Here is a 6,830-nt window from a genome sequence, read left to right as displayed (position 1 = left end):
GAACTCGTAATTAAAAAGTGCAGGGTCGATGACTGCTGGGTGAACAATTCCAGAAGTATGAGGTACCTAGTTTGACGGCCTGGCATCTCAGTTGTTTGGGATTCAGAAATCTTTACTATTATAGTGCTATGCTCCTTTTGTCAATCAGCTTCTTTGTTGGTTAACTACTTTGTTCTGTGTGCACGAGGATATAAGCTGAAATCCAATGAGTCGAATGAGTTCGGAGGAATTTTCAAGTAGTTTGGCAGGTAATAAGGTCGCACAAATGCATTATACTTATGTTTGGCTCAATGAAGCAGCCTGTTGAACTGCCCTTTTACCTTATATATTATGAGCGTGATATATTTCGTGAAGACCTCTTGTACTTTTATTTGCTTCTATGACTCTGTTTCTTTATTCAATCTTCATTGCTGTCATGCGATAGGTTATTATTATTGTTCTGAAAATGAAGAGTGATCTGACTCGGAGATATCCAAATGTCACTCTCTCGGAGATTTGGGACTCTGGTAATTATTTTATGAAACCATACGCAATGGCCCCGTTCGGCTTACCTTAAAAGCCGGCTTGTTCGACTTCTTTTTTTCAGCCGGAACAGTGTTTTTCTTTCACAACAATTCAGCTTTGACTTGTTTTTTCAGCCAATTTTAGCCAAGCGAACGGGGCCAATATGCCTTACCACCATGTTGACTTTCTTTACCCCTTTGGACTTCTCTTTTTTTTCGCGAACGGGGTTGTACCAGTGTGGTTGTGAAACAAGAAAATGCAAACAGACGGTTTCTTGTTGCTACCAGTACCAGCTGGTATATGGTTTTACTCTGAAAAGTCAGCTGCACAATCAGTTGTGTAAATAGGACATATAAAAGAGAACGAAAAATAGCTCAGAACTTTACCAGCTTTCAGAATGCACAACTATCTGCTGGAACATGCATTTCCATCTCTACTGTGTCTATTTGTTGTAGTTTCCCTTGTGCCAGGATGGACATCGGGATTTTTGAATTAGTCATTGATATGCACCATTTTGGTGACACAAGTGATTTGTTTATGTCTTGCATCATAGTATTATAAATCTGATTCTTAGAATTCAGACATATATTGGCCATCATGGCCTAATATGTTCCCACTCAAACAAAAACGGAAGCCATTTAGGAGCAACAGTAAGAGCCGTTGCAATTGGTCCATTATGTAGTACTGGAAATCCATGATTTCTATTAAGAAGAAAAAAGGCACCCAAATTTGAGTTAATGATGATTTAGACCTAGGTGGTTGGGAACTTGGGATGCATGTCGACACCTTCTATTCCAACTAGATAAACTAGACTCACTTCCTCCTCCAATATGTTTCTTCCAAAAGATAAAATTGGCAGTGTAGCGAGTTGGAAGGACAATGAGCTAGTAAAAGATGCTTGTTGGTTCTCTATTGATTTTGAGGCAACTCTAGAGTAGAGCCTAGTAAATACTCCTTCCTAGTGTGCTCCTGGGCTATACAAGTCGCTGGTGCCAAGCCCGAGATTCATGCATGCACGCTCTTTAATTTGCGAGGTCGATCCAATTGACCGTGAACACTGAACACTAGCATCATAGCATGTATTCAAGTGCAGCTTCATCTGCATCTCGTTTGAGCAGCCTTGGATGCTGACGTCCAGAGAGCATCAACAAGTCGCTGGCGCGCCTCATCGGTTCATGCACTTCTGGTTCTGGAGCAGCATCCTTCTTCACAAGTGCAGAAGTGCTGGTTCTGGAGCAACATCCTTCTTCACAAGTGCAGATGTGCCGCGTGCCACAGTGCCAGCCGCAGCCAGAGTTGTTCTGTCTCCTTTGATTCTGTTGCAAGATGACGATTTTTTTTAACTAGCAGTTACCCCCGTGCGAAAGAAGCCGAAAATATGATAGCATGTCATATGATTGTACATGGAAGGAAAAGATTAGTACCATTAGATTAATAAAATTTGTTACAGATGGGTTCTTATTGCCGATTGAGGTTTGTCATGGCAATGTGGTCTGCAAGACTGAGTATGATTATGAAAGACGATTATTTATAGGGAGAAGAAAACATCCAGGACTTGGAACTGCGCAGGCAGACAGAAAATTATCTTTCTTAGGTGAATCACAATCTACATGTATCATAAGCCTGACATGGATTCATGTTAAGAAATCTTGATATGAGTACCCTTTAAATTTATGGATATAGTAGTAATTCTATACTACATAGTGGAAAATAGGGAGACCATCATAGTCAATAAAATAGAGGTACCTAGACATGAAAGATTCGGTCAGCAGACAAATTTTGAACGTCTAAAGGAACTTGCGTCCTTGAGGAACCAATATAGGATTTGCAGTCAATGGGCTGCGCACAAAGGCAGAGAAATATCCAATGGAGAATCTTAGCAGAACAATGACGCCTGCATTGTGAAAATTGTAATGCCAAATTTTGCCCCAAGCAAGAGCTATTTGTTGAATGTCTGACTCCTCCATGGCTCCATATTGTTGCAGTAAACTGTTAGAGAAATATAGAACAAACTTACACAATTTTATAAGCTTTCAGTAATTGCAACGACAAAGTCGGAGGCCGACAGCCCAGTAATGCCGCTGTCCTGTGAACCATTCAGAAGAAATACCTGGATTCAGCAGGTTTGAGACAGGGACATATTTTTAGTGAAAGCAGCAAGAGATAGAACTAATAGAAACTGCAGAAAAGTACCTGTATTGCAGTGTGAGTTCATAGGTCAAAGTAGCCGATAAAATGGTACGGTACTATATTTTATCAGATGGGAGGAGTAAAACGGATTGTAAACATAACTGAGGAACCTGCACTGAATAGTAGCATTTTTTTTGGCAAACTTAATAGTAATTAATGAGTATGCAATCCTCGTAATCACAAACCTATGACAGTAAATAGGCATGCTTAATTAATTTCACTTGTTCAGGAGGCGCACCAATTTTGTTCAGGAGCCTGTAATTCAGGTAGTCAAAAGTTTCCTTTCTTTATGCGTAAGGACCTCAAGGCACTATGGGCAATGGTACGAAAATTCGAATGTATAGCTACTTTGTTCCTGGTTATTATAATAATCTATTTAAGCCAGCACATATCCATGATACAGGCTATAGCTAGATGGTTTTCCATATGGCAAAATGTGTATGAGACGGTTTTCCATATATGTAATAAAAATAGCAAAGTTTCTATTATAGAGGAAAACATTAGTGCTTCTGAGGGCAGGCACAAAGTCAATCAGAAATGGCGTACCTTGTCAGCATAAAATGGAAGCTGAGACTGCAACAGCACCATAAAAGGAGGCATTCATTTTGCTATCATTCTGAGGCCAAGATTATCTAAGCCGATGAATAGATGTTCATAACTTGAAGCATCAGTCCAAAACCACAGCAAAAAAAATCGAATTGAACAACCATATTTACATGTGAGTACATAGGAAGGAGATGAGCCTGCAAAAATATTAATAAGACGAATCAGTACAGAAATAAGCCTTTGCCGTGGAATCCTCTAATTCAGGTAGTCAAAAGTTTCCCTTTTCATGCATAAGGACCTCAAGGCAGTATGAGCGATGGTACAAAAGTTCAAATGTATGGTTACTCTGTTCGTGGTTATTATATTAATCAAATTAAACTGGCACATATCCATGGTACAGGCTATAGTGAGATGGTTTTCCATATACCAAAATGTGTATGAGATGGTTTTCCATATAGGTAATAAAGATGGCAAAGCTTGTATTATGAAAACCTTACTGGTTCAATCTGAGCACACACACACACAATCAATCTGAAACGATGTACCTTGTCGGCATAAAAAGGAAGCTGAAACTGGAACAGCACCATAAAAGAAGCCGTTCATTTTCCTGTCATCCTGAGGCCAAGATTGTCTAAGCAGCTGAATAGACTTGTTGATGACTTCAAGCATCAGTCCAAAACTACAGCGAAAAAAAATCCAATTGAACAACCATATTTACGCTTAAGTACATAGGAAGGAAATGTGTCTGCAACAATATAAATAAGATGAATGAGAGGAAAATAAGCCTTTGCCATGGAGAGTATTATGATTCATGGTTAGATAAGATAAATCCTTTAGGAAGATTGAGCACAAAGGGCTTGGACAATTCTGCATTCAATTTGAGTCAGCACATGTGGCCCAAGTTTGAGGTCCATGTTTTTTTTTAATTACATACCAGTTGTCAGTTCAATGCGCAAACAACTTTAGTTCAGATCAGTCGCAATCTCACATGATACCTGAGACAGAAATATCCTGTAAAGACACACAAATACGGTTAACTGGTGCAGGGGGCACGAAAGGCAGATGTGCGCAAGCTGGAGCAGTGGTCTGTGGCAGATGGTCTGCACATATATATCTGATTGACATCTGCATATCATTTGCTTTAGGCACATGAGAAGAGAAACTAAAAGGAGGAAAGGCAGAGCATACCTCGCTTAGACGTGGACACGTGGTGCCTCATCCTTTGGTACCAAATGTGCCTGAACCATGTATTAAGGCATTAAGCTGTGTAGTTTGACAATCGATAAAGGAGAGTAAAATGAAAGGCAAAAGATAGGCATCTTTGTAATATACTGAAGAGGCTCCATGGACCATGGGGACGGTGGTGCTCCACCTGCTGTGCGAGAGGGCCGTAGGTAATGGAAACGGGGATCCCGATCTTCCGTCAGGTGGTGGTAACTATCGTTGTGGCGGAGAATGTCACACTGATCTGGCTTTAGATCGAAAGATTGAACCCTGCAATCTTAGCACCACAGCTCCTCTGGTTATCAACCGAGTCTCGGACCAGATTGACCTCGCCAAGAAGGCTAATCCCTGCCTGCGCAATGAAGAACACACGCAAGAACAAGAAAGAACACAACCAAATTGCAGATGAATGATTAATCTCTCAAAGTTGAGGTCTCACAAACCGATGAACGGCGAAACTGTTCTTGACAGAATAATCTAAGCAAAATCCAAAACCTAATGACGGTGTCGGCATATGATTATAAAGGTCTTAGGGTCGTCGCCTACCCTGGACGCACCCCCTAATGGGCCCAAACACGATACATGGTCCAACGGACCAAAAGAAGGTGTCGCAGCACCCTGGCAGATTCTGGACGCTGGCTTATTTTGACGATTCCCGTTGATTCCGAAGAGGTTTTGATGTGAAACCACTTGGATTAGTTTTCTTATCAAATTAGCTTTCCATCCATATGTGGATCATCGAAAACGGAGTCCGGATGCGTCCTGGGTGACCAGTTTAAGACAGACTGGTCCTGAAGACCGAGGCAGACTCGAATTCATGTTGGATTGGGCCTCTGGCTTATGTTGGACGTCCTTGCTAGTCATCATCACCTCCACCACTTCCTCTAAGTCCTTTATGACCCTCTCCAATGTTCCTAAACAAGATAACATCATTAGGTAGTAGTCTATTCTCAAAAGTACGAAAATGATCGCTTAAGAACGAGCTCACCTCTAAATTGAGTTGACGCATTCGAGCTCGGGTCATTGGACCTTGCATAATGGTTGGAGGATCAGCAGGTGCATCTGAAAGAGTGATGTCCTCATTATCCTCCCCTTTTGAATTGAAGTCGTCCTCGACTCAAGCTCATCTTCTTCTCCCAAATAAGGTTTCAAATCTGCAATGTTAAAGGTGAGACTAACCCCGAACTCGGGTGGCAACTCAAGTTTTTATGTATTATCATTTATTTTCTCAATAATCTTATAAGGACCTGCTGCTCTCAGCATTAATTTAAACTTACGTAGTTCAGAAAATCTATCTTTTCTCAAATGTAACCAAACCAAATCACCAGGTTCAAGTTTAATCTCTTTTCTACCTTTACTACCAGCAATTATATACTTTTCATTCATTCTTTTAATATTTGCTTTAGTTGTTTCATGCAACTTACGAATAAAATCAGCACGCTCTCTAGCATCACTATGTATTCTCTCAGTGGTAGGTAAAGGCAAAAGATCAATAGGAGTACGGGGGTTAAAACCATACACTACCTGAAAATGACTTACCTTGGTGGTGGAATATTTCGCCCTGTTATATGCAAACTCCACATGCGGTAAACACTCTTCCCACATATTCAAATTGCGCTTCAAAATGGCTCTCAACATGATAGACAATGTTCGATTCACAACCTCAGTTTGCCCATCAGTTTGGAGATGACATGTTGTAGAAAATAGTAGCTTGGTCCCCAATTTATTCCACAACGTGCGCCAAAAATGACTCAAAAATTTTGTATCACAATATGAAATAATAGTAGAAGGCATACCATGCAAGCGAACGATTTCTTAAAAAAAAGGTCAGCAATATGAACAGCATCATCGCTCTTATGACAAGGAATAAAATGTGCCATCTTAGAAAAACGATCAACCACCACAAAAATACTATCCCTCCCCCTCTTAGTCCTTGGCAATCCTAACACAAAATCCATAGATATATCTATCCAAGGAGTAGAAGGAACAGAAAGAGACATATACAAACCATGTGGGTTCAACCGCGACTTAGCTTTTTGACATGTGGCACACCGAGCCACGTAGCGCTCTACATCTCGCCTCATCCTTGGCCAAAAGAAGTGTGTGGACAGCACCTCCTCCGTCTTCTTAGCACCAAAATATCCTATCAATCTGTCTCCATGTGCCTCCTGCAACAACAAAAGACGAACGGAACCAATTAGAATGCATAGACGGTTAGATCTAAACAAAAACACATCATTGATCATAAACTTATTCCATGTACGTCCCTCTCTATAATTAAGCAACACATCCTTAAAATCGGGATCAAGCGCATATTGTTCTTTTATTGAGTGAAGACCAAAAATCTGACAATCAAGTTGGGACAG

The 6,830-nt window shown here is 40.6% G+C and overlaps 1 long non-coding RNA gene across 3 annotated transcripts; it reads right to left on the bottom strand.

The window, feature by feature from the left end:
- Positions 1-2,257: 2,257 nt before the first annotated feature.
- LOC136452918 (uncharacterized) lies at positions 2,258-4,443 on the bottom strand. 3 transcript variants are annotated; one of them, XR_010758922.1, is made up of 5 exons: positions 4,429-4,443; positions 4,175-4,251; positions 3,786-3,919; positions 3,241-3,437; positions 2,258-2,809 (listed from the first exon to the last, which is right to left on the bottom strand). It is a non-coding gene; the product is annotated as an uncharacterized lncRNA (long non-coding RNA). The 3 variants fall into 3 exon arrangements; XR_010758921.1 differs by lacking the exon at positions 4,429-4,443 and having other exon boundaries at positions 4,175-4,309; XR_010758923.1 differs by lacking the exon at positions 4,429-4,443 and having other exon boundaries at positions 2,258-2,804; positions 4,175-4,309.
- Between the last annotated feature and the right edge of the window lie 2,387 nt (positions 4,444-6,830).

The sequence above is a fragment of the Miscanthus floridulus genome, chromosome 5, assembly GCF_019320115.1.
Source record: "Miscanthus floridulus cultivar M001 chromosome 5, ASM1932011v1, whole genome shotgun sequence".
Taxonomy (NCBI): Eukaryota; Viridiplantae; Streptophyta; class Magnoliopsida; order Poales; family Poaceae; genus Miscanthus; species Miscanthus floridulus.
Note: the sequence above shows the minus strand (reverse complement) of the source record. Positions and strands in the feature narration are given on the sequence as shown.